The sequence below is a fragment of the Dreissena polymorpha genome, chromosome 8 (genome assembly GCF_020536995.1).
Source record: "Dreissena polymorpha isolate Duluth1 chromosome 8, UMN_Dpol_1.0, whole genome shotgun sequence".
Classification (NCBI taxonomy): Eukaryota; Metazoa; Mollusca; class Bivalvia; order Myida; family Dreissenidae; genus Dreissena; species Dreissena polymorpha.
The window spans coordinates 56,352,107-56,366,500 of NC_068362.1; the positions used below are offsets into that span (position 1 = coordinate 56,352,107).

General features: G+C 32.8%; 1 long non-coding RNA gene across 1 annotated transcript; it reads left to right on the top strand.

The window, feature by feature from the left end:
* Nucleotides 1–8,852: 8,852 nt before the first annotated feature.
* Nucleotides 8,853–10,437, top strand: LOC127842534 (uncharacterized). The gene is made up of 3 exons (XR_008031692.1): nt 8,853–8,935; nt 10,057–10,146; nt 10,349–10,437. It is a non-coding gene; the product is annotated as an uncharacterized LOC127842534 (long non-coding RNA).
* Nucleotides 10,438–14,394: the final 3,957 nt, after the last annotated feature.

Sequence of the window (14,394 nt, forward strand, 5' to 3'; positions counted from 1 at the left end):
TCGGTTGAACGGTAATTTTATATTATATCGTAACTGTGCAAATAAGGGTATATCTATCTATCTATCTATCTATCTATCTATCGATCTATCTAGCTATCGAGCTATCTATCGATCGATCGATCGAGCGAGCGAGCTAGCGAGCGAGCGAGCGAGCTAGCGAGCGAGCGAGCGAGCGATCGAGCTATCGATCGAGCGAGCGAGCTATCGAGCGAGCTAGCGATAGCGAGCTATCTAGCGAGCGAGCGATCGATCTAGCTAGCTAGCGAGCGATCTAGCTAGCGATCTATCTAGCTATCGAGCTATCGCTAGCGAGCTATCTATCGAGCTATCGAGCGAGCGATCTATCTAGCGATCTAGCGATCGAGCTAGCTAGCGATCTAGCTAGCTAGCTAGCTATCGAGCTAGCGATCTATCGAGCGAGCGAGCGAGCGAGCTAGCTAGCTATCTAGCGATCTATCTAGCGATCTATCTAGCGATCTATCGAGCGATCGAGCGAGCTATCTATCTATCGATCTATCTATCGATCTATCTATCTATCTATCTATCTATCTATCTATCTATCTATCTATCTATCTATCTAATCTATCTATCTATCTATCTATCTATCTATCTATCTATCTATCTATCTATCTATCTATCTATCTATCTATCTATCTATCTATCTATCTATCTATCTATCTATCTATCTATCTATCTATCTATCTATCTATCTATCTATCTATCTATCTATCTATCTATCTATCTATCTATCTGTATTTCGATATGAACCACTACTACTCAGTATGGACTGCACCCGCTTCATACTGATAATTGACGTCACAGCCCAGGTTACACATATCTTAGAATTTGCATTTCGCTACGACAATGGATTTAAACGTTTTAAATGTTTAAAATCGATATGTATTTTTAATAATGTATTATTTAATGTAGTGTGGCTGCCTTGGTCAACCTTCGGTGTTGGTCTAAAAGAAAATTTTGAATTTATTTTTCTGTCACGTATATATAGCGGTTGATAATATAGCTTTTTTAAAAAGATAATATTTAATTTAAATATACACATTATGCAGGTTAAAGGCAGAACTCTTAAGAGCATATACACAGTTGGAAGACAATACTTATTATAAACAGCAAATCAGTGTGCTCGAAGAACAGTTATATTGGTTTGCGTGGAATGAAAAGACGTTAAATTATGTCTTGAAAGAGACAAATGGTAAATTGAGAAAGAGCAACGAAGCATTGAAGTACGCACAATCAAGGTAATATATTTTCGTAATTTACGTCTTCTCATCGATATAATACGAATTTAAATGGTTTAAACAAATGCATCCTCACTTTAAATAACGGTTGCGATTCGTTACAAAGGCATGCAGAGGCCGACCAGCACGCACAGGAGATGTACGCAGAACTCGTAAGAACACATACACAGTCGGAAGAAAATACTTATTATAAACAGCACATCAGTGAGCTCAAAGAACAGTTATATAGGTTCGCGTGCATTGTTGAGACGTTACATAATGACTTGAAAGAGACTTATAATAAATTTAGAAGGAGCAACGAAGAATTGAAGTACGCACAATCAAGGTAATATATTTTCGCAATTTACGTCTTCTCAACGATATAATACGAATTGAAATGGTTTGAATAAATGCATCCTTAAAGTAACGATCTCGACTCGTAACAAAGGCTTGCAGAGGCCGACCAGCACGCGAAGGAGAGAAGCGATGCACTTTCTCAGGAAATCAGGGATCTAAGGCAGAGGTTGAAAACAGCCGAATCTTGCAAACGTATCTTAAGTATCCAGTTGCAGAAAAGCCGGGAAGATCTAAAGTCAACCAATGAAGAATTGAAACGCAAAGCCATCAGGTATCTTTTCTGTAATCCATATGCTTTTTTGTGCATTCATGAAAGGTTCTATTCTACGATTTAAAATTGTTTGAACACATGTATCCTTACTTTAAATACTGTTGGTGAATTTTCAAAGGCTTGATGAAGCAGACCAGCACGCGCAGGAGAGAAGCGATGTACCTTTCCAGGAAATCAGGGATCTAAGGCAGAGTTTGGAGAAATCCGAATCTAGCAAACATGCCTTAAGTATCCAGTTGCAGCAAAGCCGGGCAGATCATAAATCCACTAATGAGGAATTGGAACGCACACAAGCAAGGTATCAGTTTCTTTTTTTTGTAACGCATATAATGTATATTTACACTATTTTATTTTTGCTGTTTTGTTTTCATTTTCTTTAATGCATATTATTATAAATCAAGGAATGCCACGTGTATACCATAGAAGGTAAGTAGGTAATACAATCAATATTACAATGTATATATGTAAGTTGATCAAATAAAATATCAAAACATTATTCAATTAAATTTCGAAACAAAAGAAGAACACAGAACAACAATGATTCTGAACAAGAGAAACAAAATAGTGTTAAAGGCAGTATGGAAAAACTATTACGATTCATTTACTTTGGTATATATAATAACAATTTACTTTGGTATATATATAATAACAATTCAAATACTATCAGTGACTGCAAAGTGATAAACATACACTTATGTGTCTTACTGTTTTGCAATGGGCTTCTGGCCATTAATAAAGGACCGCATTGTATGATGAGGGTTCTTTCCTGCTGGTTCATCTAAAGTTTCATTTTGCGTGTGTATTTAAAATACATTGTTGATCGTCAGTTGCAACAAACAAGGCGGAAAACAAAAACAAACTTGAAGCGATTTAAAAGAAACACTATAAAGAAGTGAAATTCCAGCTGCTGGAGCAGTATTGCATTCTCATTTTAAACAATTAGTTGGTCTTTTATTTAATGCAAGTGACCAATTGCCAGAACAGTTCGAAACAGCACAATACTAAACAACATACACCTGTTAAAGAATAAAGCTGGGGTCAACGCCTTGGAACGGTCAATCCAAAGCATTGGGGGTTTAAACAGGTTTTTAGAGCGCTCAACCTCACACTTGGCCCAGCAATTTTCATGATACATATAAGTGTAAATAAAATTTAACCCCATAGCATTGGAACTCAAATTAAACAATATTAAAAGGGAATTAAACTTAATTACCATTTAATTACTCAATGGTAGGAAGGAGACCAGAGCAACAGAATTACAACTTTTTGAGGAACGATGAAAAGAAATTTTGAACAAGTGTCAACTGTATCCCTTCATTTTAGAAAAAGACTTAAGAATTTATTATATCGTTAATATTTCAGATCATCATCGTGCAAATACATGACGAAGCAGCAATAATGTGTGTCAAAGATCCATATTACATAGCTTAGTTGTCATGTGACTGACTGCTAAAAAATAAATCAGATAAAATATTAATAAAGTGTAACGATATAAACCCGATGACATATGAATGTAGCCCAAAACAGTGAAAGTGTCTCGAGTGACGTAATTTAGATGCGATGATACGATGACGTCAACAAAAATCAAATTTAATTAAAGGGGCAGCAATGTAAAATAAAAAACAAAAATATTAAAGAGGCAGTACTGTAAAATTGAATTACCAAAACAACCAGGTCATTTATTAAATATTTTAGAGTTTCACATATAAAATGGTAATTCCATTAATAATTCCAAATTTTAAGAGAAGCAAAATTGTTAATAGTGCCAGTTAATGTGTAAATGTTAGAGCGAATTTGTGAATGTGTAAATTATTATTTAATGAAACAAGGACATTTATAAATAGTGTTACTGACATTTAATAACCATAGTACATGTCATACGTTTCGGTTTGTATTGAAGGTTAAATGATGCCAACGCGCGGGCAAGAGAGAAAGACAACAGTCATTCACAGGACATCAGCGATCTTAAAAAACTGTTGGAAAAAAACCAGTCTAGCGAAAGAGCATTACAACATCAGTTGCGACAAACCCAAGACGATTACAAGAAAATAACTGAGCAATTTGCAAATACCGAAATCAAGTATGTTTTTAACATAGCTCCAATTATTTTTGAAACTCTAATTTATATATTAAAATGGAATATTAAATTTATACCAGATATAACCTATTAAGTTTACATATACAATAAAATGTATTGTTCTGATACGTTTCAGAGTGCACATTGTTAAATACAAATTCGATAGTCAACAAAGTCAATCGAAATAATAAATACAATTTGAAAAAAACAACAACATATTATTTGTTTCGCGTAATTTATTGTGTTTGTATTTTAAATTTTTATTACGACATAAATACAAATAATGTACTGTATTATAAGAAAGCATCGAGCACTGATGATCTCAGTCTGCTTGCAGTATTAACTATTTCTTAATGTTAAATCATTATGATGATGGGTTAAGGACCATATCTAATAAAATAAAACTATTTACAGAATTGCATTAAAACAAATAAGATTATCCGAAAGCAAACCAAACGTTTGAAATCAAAGTTGTATCGTCTATTATTTTATTGTATTGTTATCAGGTAATGTTATTTTACAATTACTTCTTTAGATTTAAAGTGAACTCAAAACCAAAGGAAGTAGAGCTCAACCCACTTCTGCAACAGTCCCAGGAACAGGTTAACAGAATTACAAGGGAATTGGAGGACACAAAAACAAGGTAAACAAGGTACGAGACATTGCGTACATTATATCCATTGTTTTATTTCGTGGTGGTAATTATGTTATCTGTTAAAATGTACCTTAACGAAAGTATGAACATATTGATTCAATTCAAAATAATATATTATTTAATATGCATATGTATATATTTTAATATTTACAATTCAAAATAATATATTATTTAATATGCATATGTATATATTTTAATATTTACAATCAAAACAAGGATTAGTTAACTATTGTGTTTGCTGTGCATTATTAAGCCTGAATGAAGTCAACCAAATGGCACACATGGCGGAAAAGCGTTTTTCACGGGAAATCAGTGATCTACGAGACAAGATAAACGAATTCAAATTAATGAATGAGAAATTGAATGATAAGTTGGTGCAAAAAAGTGAGGATTTGAGAAAAACAACCAACGATTTGGAACAAGCAAGACAAAGGTCCGATGTTGTTAGCACGTGCATATTAGTAAATGCGCGAATTGTATTTGTTCAAAATATCATGTTTATGAATAATATTATTTGATGTCTTTTGTATTTCCCGTTCATAAGAATGTTTTGGTTTCGTATTGAAGGTTAATTGTAGCAAATCATAGGGAAAGCGAGACAGACAAGAGCAATGCCAGAGACAACAGTGATTTGAGAAAATTGTTGGGCAAATCTGAATTAAGCGAAAGAGCGTTAAAACAGCAATTGCGTGAAAAGCAAGACAATTTGAAGAAAATGGATGAACAGTTTGCAGAAATAAAAATAAAGTAGGCATTTACCAGAAAAATCCAAATACAAATGTATTGACGAAACTTCATTTAAGTTGAATTTATTGTTACGATATTTTAGAATGACTTATACACATTTTCAAATATTTGTTTTAAATTTATATTTCGCAATTGTATTCTACTGAAATAATAATTAGCTAGTAAAATGTAATCCAATTTTGTATTTGTCGTACAGACAAAATGAGGCGCTTCATGATATTCGAATTCAGCTAAAGGATACGAGTCAAGAAGTCAGTGATCTAAGGAAATTGTTGGACATATCGAAGACTAAAGAAGCGACATGCAATCATCAGATGCAGCACGTACAAGATAAATTACAGAAAACAACAACTGAACTGGAAGACACCAAAATGAGGTTCAATTTATTACATTGTTCTACAATGGAAATCCCATCCTTTGTTGAACCAAATGTTTTTAAACTTACTAAACTATTGTTAAAAAATCGTAATAAAACATTAATAGATTAAATAATTTCATGGGACAAAAGTTTACAGACAACAATGTTCAAGTGCTTTTGTTTTGTGTATCGCTGTTTTTCGATGGGTTTCTGGAATAAGGTATCGAATGCTTAAGCGAGTCATCAGAAATTCCACGTTATGTGTATGTGAAATACATTTATATACATTTTTAAATAATCGATATTTCGTTAAATATCATGTTTGCGGTACGTAGACATGTCTTGAAGAGAGCAAACAAGAAGCACAAATGAGGGACAAAGGTCGTTTACGTCACATCGGTGATCTAAAATTAACATAAGACGAAATTGAATTAAATAATAAAACATTAAATCATCTGTTGCAACAAACCATGCAGAATTTAAAGAAAACAATCGGAGATTTAGAAGAAACAAACAATTGGTCATGATTTGTTAACATTTCCATTTAATAAACTAATGTCAGAGCAAATTTGAAAAAAAATGTGTACATTAGTATTTAATGAAAAACGTGTATTTATGTATAGTGATACTGATGTGAGTTTAACGACAGTATCTTACTTTTACATTGAAGGTTAAATGAAGCCAGGGCAAGTGAGAAAGACAACAGTCATTCACAGGACATCCGCGTTCTTAAAACACTGCTGGAACAATCACAGAATAACGAAAGAGCTATACAACATCAGTTACGACAAACCCAAGAAAATTTAAAGAAAATAACTGAAGAATTTGCAGAAACCAAAATCAAGTATGCTTTGTTTTCAAAATAGCTCCAACATTATTTCTGAAACTATTTTTTAAACACAAATGAAATGCTATTTAACCACATTAATGCCCCTATGTTACATGCGTACTCAGCATAGTAGCAGAAAATGTGTTCTGTTATCATTCATATTTTATGACTTGTTTACGAGCGTTTCTTACATTATTAGAATTGCTTTAAAGTGTACTATCCTCAATTTAGAATTTTAAATAGTTTAAAACATCATTTGAAAAACTAAGACACAGTAAAAACTCAGATGATTTATTTCATGCTATACAACGCGCCTGTATTTTAATTGTATTTTACAACGTACACGCAAATACTAAACGTATTATAAAAATCACAACACACAGAGGACCTCTTTTCAGTCAGCATGCAGTTTTAACAACTTCTAAATTCTTAATTATTATGTTGACGACCAAATCTTATGAAATAAGAGTATTGAAGAAATGCAATTTACCAATGCAATTACACGAAATCCAACCAAATGTTTTAAATCTAAACTGTATGGCATATTATGCTATTTTTGTCATCATGTTATGTAATTTTACAATTAATTCTTGTGATTAAGGGAGACATCAAAAGCAAAGGACAAAGAGTTCGATACATTTCCCCAACGGTCCAAGGTACAGGTCAATATAACAAAGGAATTGCAGGACACTCAAAGGAGGTACTGTATATTTGAGTATATAATATTCAGTGTAACAGGTTTTCGGTAATTATTTAAATAAAAAAATATGTACATGAAAAACATGTTTACTATTTTGTACTGAATCTAAAAACTTCATTGTTAAATGTTGATTAATATAATCGAACCACGAATTCTTTAAAAAGACGTGTAAAATAGTATGTTTCCGTGAATTATATAGACTCGATGAAGTCAACCAAATGGCGCAAATGAAGGAGAAGAGTCTTAAACGGGAAATCAGTGAGCTTCGACAAAAGATAAATGAATTGACATTGAAAAATGAGACGTTGAATGGTGATTTGCAACAAACAAGAGAGAATTTGAGAAAAACAACCAACGAATTTGAGGAAGAAAGAAAAAGGTATAGCTTTGTTAGCCAGTGTATATTAATGAACAAATATTACGAGCGCAAATCACAAAATGCATCACATTTTATTATATTACAAATCCTATGTTAATAAAAGGGTTTTAGGTGTGTTTTAACATTATTTCTTTAGTATTGTTTCGTATTTAAGGCTGATTGAAGGTTATCCAAGGGCAAACGAGACTGACAAGTGCAATGCCCAAGAAACAAGTGATATGAGAAAATTGCTTGAAACATCCAAAATAAACGAAAGAGCGTTACAACAACAATTACGACAAACTCAAGAAAATTTAAAAGAAATGGCTGATCAATTTGCAGTGATCAAAATAAAGTACGTTTTTTAAATTTAAATATAGATTTACATGTATTTATATTGTTTTTTCTTTAATTTAATGTATAAAATAATGGGTCTGATTACGTACTTTTAGTACGACTTGTTAAGATTTTATTTTTTTTTAACTTACAGTTCGCTATTCAAGTCGTCCGAAATAATTTATTAACTAGTGAAATGAAATATAATTTTAATTTCTCGTTCAGGCAAAAGGAAGCGCTCGATGGAATTCGAATACAGCTTAATGATAAGAGCCAAGAAGTCAGTGATCTAAGGAAAATGTTGGACGTATCCAAGGCTAAAGAAGCAACATTTAATCACCAGATAGAGCACGTACAAGATAAATTACAGAAAACAACAACTGAACTGGAAGACACCAAAACAAGGTTCAATTTATTGCATTTTTCAACAATAAACGTCCTTTCATTTTTAAAGTAAACGTTCTTAAATATTCAATTTGGAAAACTTTATCAAAGATTTGTTTATGAATCTTATCAACAACATTAAATAGGTTATTTATGAATCTTATCAACAACATTAAATAGGTTAAGTAAGTTCATGGGGCAACAGTTGACAGACAACAATCCGAACATCACTGACCTCAGCGACAAGAACCGACCAACTAAACTTGGTGAACGTTTCTCAGAGCTGTACGACAACGAATGGACAGATGCCTTCGATGTTTTGGGGTCGATTTACAAAGACGAAAGAACTACGGTTATCACACTGATCACAATTTTAAAGGTAAAGTTTGCTTGTTGCAATCAGTTCTTTGTATGTCTGATTTTATGTTAGGGTCCCACTTTATGAACTGCTTTTACTAGTTTACATTTTACATTGTTGGTTAAGCTTTGAGACATCTCTTTTTACATTGTTTGTTAAGCTTTGAGACATCTCTTCTCATGTTGCTAGGACGCTGACAAGTATTGCAGAGAAGAAGCCGAGAAACAAATGGAACACCTACGAAACGCTTTAACATTAAACATGGAAACGGTAACGTTAATTTATTGCAATAGCATGTATGTATCTAGACTCGGTGTCACTTTTAAATTAAAAAAATATCCGCAATTTAAGCAAAAATCATAGAATATGAATTCGTAAGTTAAGGGAGTAGTATGTTAAATACCTTGCGTAAAACGTTTACATCTTGTATTATTAGTTATCTGATTATCATAACTTTACAGCAATAGTTAATTCGTAAATTACGGCTATTCTCGCTACGTAGATGAATGCCAAACATACATGTTTTACAGCATATTGAAAGTTAAGTATAATACAATCTAGAACATTAAAGAACATGCAAGGCTTTATTTTGACAAGACTCATGACGATTATATTTAATTCGTTATCAATATGATATCGCGTCAAATCGGCATTTTTAGCGGATACGCGTATTTATCTCAATGTATCGTGCTTTAACAAATTGCAGTTGTATTTCTTTGATTAACGACATAAAATTGAGTAATTAAATTGCAATACAGCAAACAAAACATTCTCTTGTATTGCCGTAGCAATGCTTTGAGAATATTTTTTTTTCAATATGCATAGTGTGTGAATTATTCTGTGATAAATGTGAGGTTGTGCTTTCCTTTAAACCGCTTTGAAACCCTCACTTGATTTGGCCTTTACAGCGCGTTTGCCGCGGCTAACATTTTTATGCCAAGTTATTTGTAGTGTATGTCTTAAATTTTATCATAGCTAACAATCGGTCACTTGGTATAACAGGACTAGTCGACAGTTTGGCAAAATGATAAATTGAAAGAACTGGTAATATATTATAAAAAAACTGGTAATATATTATAAAATTAATTAAAAAATTATGTATAAGTGAAACTATACTTCGGACTATTTTAAAACATTGGTTAATTAATGAATAATCATCAATTGAAATAGGTGCAATTATGCTGCGTTTTCACCCTTTTCATCTCCAGCTTGGAAAGTACGTCTATGACTTGCGCAGCATTCATATTGCAGTGTAAAATATACCTGTACAAGCCTGTGAGATGTAGTTGTATCGAATTCGATCGTACTTATATAGACCCAGGGTTCGAATACCGAACACGTCTCTTCAATTGAAAAATATCATGTGAATGTTCATTAACTTTTTGTTAAAGGGTGGATCGGATATTCCCATTTTGATAAACAAACAAATGAAGGATTGCCGCAAGGCTCTAGCGACGGAAGCAGGGCAGCATCTGTTTGAGGTACAGTCTTATGCCGTTCACTGTTGAATGTCGTGATTTTATGCTTCATACTTAATACCATTGATTTGCATTCATCACGTTTCCGTTGGTGTTACGAGAAGATTAAGAGTGTAAACATATGTGTTTAAATTCTTTTTAAATCAACTGAACGAACAATTTAGTCTTTATGAATTGTTAACAAGTAATTACGAACGATTTCTAGGTTTACACTAAGGAGCTATCTCAGAAAAGCCCAACGCGTGACTCAGCTAAGTCCGCCTTACGCGTGGAGGCGTTTTTGAGAGAGGCATTCATTATCTGTTGGTTAATGACCATACAAGATCCACCTGTTGTGTTTGACCGCATTCTACAGCACGGAGAGAAATTCAACCCGGAGTTATATCGGTCTTACACCAAGTCAGGTCCGCTAGTAGACTTTCCAGTATGGCCAACAATGTTCCTGCACGAGGGTGGACCCGTCTTGTACAAAGGGGTGGCACAAGGATGCCATAAATAGTGAGACTACAGTATAAACACTTGATCTTATTGGCATTATGTAAATAAAGACATAACGTAGATGTTCATTTATGCTTAGTTAAATATTTAAATCTTCATTAAATAAATGCAATGGTTAAGCGGTATTTCTTTTGAATGTATAGTATTGCTCGGTATAACTCTTGTATGCTAAAAAAGATAGTATACTAATACTCCTTTCAAACAAATATTGATGCACTGCATTTGTATGTGTGTAATATTTTATAACAGTCACATTGTTGTTAGTCTTTCTTTCCGGTCCTTTTGATGCGTTATAAATTGTTCATAATTAATATTTCAAGGTATATATACTAGTCGTATTGGACATATAAAAACAATATTTACATAAATCTGCAGAAGTTTTCTGAAATACAAGCTATAATATATAATAGGTACAGCCAATGTCTGTCCCTTCTGTTTTGTCGCCAAACTTGGTTGCTACATATTGGAATGTTTTATAATATATAAATATTTAGTTTGTGGATTCAAAGTTGATGGTATTTGATATATCTGCCAAACTTTGAAATCAATAAATAATGTACAGCATTCAAGATACAGTCACTGTACTTAATATGAATTCCTTCCCATTTCGCAGACAACTTCACGTAAAAAGTTCAATAAGCTCTCTTATTAAACAGATGAAAACGTTTATTAAGTCGATTATAAAAATGGTATTACGTATAAGGCTGTTGAGTTTATATTCACACACGATACCGTTATAGAGTATTTGAATTGAAAGCTAGTCAAGAGCAGAGTATTGGTATTGAATTTAAAATATAAAATCCAAAAGAATTACATTATTGTATCGATTGTAATTTCCGACTTATAACCAATTTAACACATGATTAGTACTACATGTGTACATGTTATATCTAACACAATTATATTTCGATACGATTCTTAAGATTTTAATTGGTTGGGAATTGTAAATATAAAATATATTATAAAACCATTAATTATTCGATATCGGTAACGTAAATCTATATATACAATCAATATAGGCAATAGTTTATATACAATCAATATAGGTAATAGTTTATATACAATCAATATAAACAATAGTTTATATACAATCAATATATATATATTAGTAAATATACAATCAATATACGAGAGGCGCCCAGATTATATTTGAACAAAATTAATGACTCAAAATAGGAATGGCAACAGTACCTTTATTGAAGTAAGTGTTCAATATGAGATTCATGACATGCCTAACTAAGCCTACACCTTTTTGGCCACGATTCAAGAGTCTTGTAAATAATATTTTGGTCCAGTTTTCTCCACTCGTCCTTAAGAGCTTGTTAACGACCTATAACAGAGTAAACGTTGCGCTTTGGTAGACGGCGTTTAAGGATTCCCCATATACCAAAGTCCATCAGAGCAACATCCGGAGACTCTGGCATCCATTAATCACGGTCGATAAAGTTAACTTCTTAAGAAACTGGAGGGTATGTTTAGATGTGTGACTTAAGGCACTTTCCTGATGGAAGACCATTGACTTAAGACCTTCTGGAAACAGTTTCGGAACGTCATATCGAATAAACGGCTTCAATACCTTATTGATATAGAAATTGATGTTAACTTTAGTTCCTTTGTTGATCAAGCGGATCCCGGTTTTTCCACTATCAGAGACACCATCCCATGCCATAAAACCCTTGGCGAAAGAGTCCCGCTTAACGAACTTAAGTTTGTCGCTAACTGTTTCGCCTTTTCTCATAAAGCAAACTTTGCGTCGCCCGTACGAACCACCTAAATAGAATATTGCATCATCAGAAGTAACAAAGTTCTTCAATCTTCCACCTCTTAACTTCATGTATAACTGCCATGATCTAACCCTCCTCTTCTTAATTCACGCCATGTTAAACTGATGAACTTTGCATTTTTTTCTAAGTTTAGCATCCAATATGTGTGTGATAATGTTATATACAGTTCCTTTAGAGATTCCTAACATAGACGACATCTCACGTTGGGTCGGTGGATTAACTTTGGCGACCATACGATTGATTTTTCTGATGACGTTCGGTGTTGCCACATTTCGACGATATCTAAACTTTAGCAAAGGAAGGCCAGTATTGATGTTTTGGCGTTGATGTCCAATATTATCACGAATGTACTTGATGAAGCCCAAGGAAATCGAATATCCCATTTCTTCCAATGCATTTTGAATACTCCTATATGTGTGTTTAGTCTTCAAAAGTCCAACAACTACCCTTTCCACTTTATCACTAATTTTTCGACTCACCATGCTATAAATGACGAATATCAATATTGAAACATAAAGATTATGATTGTACATGATAGAGTAAATGCAATGTGCATGGGTTTTTCATGAGGTACGGTCTAAACGTGTATTCAGACTTTGTTCAAATATAATCTGGGCGCCTCTCGTAGGCTATAGATTTATTGTTATTGTTGCTATGATTAAGCACTAGTGTTTTTATACGTAGTCTTGTATTAAGTTGCAGCTATGAATTAAATATTTGTGATATTATTTGTGTTAAATGTAGTGCATGTATAATCATGATTTGTTTAGGAAACTGGCCATTTGCCAGTTTAAAATGAATGTTTACACGAAATATTTTGTGATAATTATAGTTATTGTGACTGACAAGTATTTTATGACTGCAATATTTATGATAAAAATTGTATCATATATGCATTACCTTAGTTTTATTAATGGTATATTATTTAGTCTACTTAATTTCTTTGAATTACAGATCATATGCACGTATACTACATGTTATTCTACACGAACAACATCTTAGATTTCGGTAGTAGTTATTTAACATACGGTTATGATAAAAATAAGCCAAATCTCGTCGCAAAACAAACGCTTAGAAAATGCGAAGTCAGAAAGCACAAGCCAGATTGTATAAGCATTACACGTGATTGTTCATTTATTACTATTTCACAATGTATCTTTTACAAACAATTATTTTATATGTTATGACTGGTATGAAAACAACATTAATAAATATCTTAGTGTATTTAAGTGTTGTTGCATTTTTTTAACAACAATTTACACAAGACAAAACAACTGAAGGCATTATCGAATTTTGTTATGATGTTTATTCTATTGAAACTGAGAAACATATGTCTGCTCTCAATGTTGGTTTTAAAGCAATAGTGTACTACTAGGTACGAAAACATATGTCATCACGGCTTACGTGCTATATCAAATAGCTTGACGAATGCAATTTACACACGCGTTTAATTTTTTTTCGAAAATCAGGGAACATGTCTGTAGTCTAAAGACCCATTGTTACATTTTCCTTAAACTGTTACGACATTTAATTGTAAAAAAGTTCTGTATGTAAATCATTTAAAACGAACGTGATCTAAATGAGATTATTCGTTTACTTTAAACGACGCATGTGTGTGGTCGTAAATCAGTTAGCATCGATCATTAATAACTTAAAATATTAATTAAAAGTATGATTTATATCGGACAAGTGACATCCAAAACACAGTATATTTTTAAATATGAAAAAATACTACAAACATGTACAGTTTACAGTTTTGTAGAATCCCGTATGTCTGTCAACATATCTAAATGTCATAACTTCAAAAACCATTTAATAATGATAACGAAATACACTTGGTACGTCTTGCTTCTCTGAAACCATTATCGCAAAACTTAACGCTGGGGACGCAGTGTTTGTGCAGCATCATAGGGGTATTGGTGAGTTGGTCCATGTGCAAGAAGAGATCCTCAATAGTTTTACTGGCTCA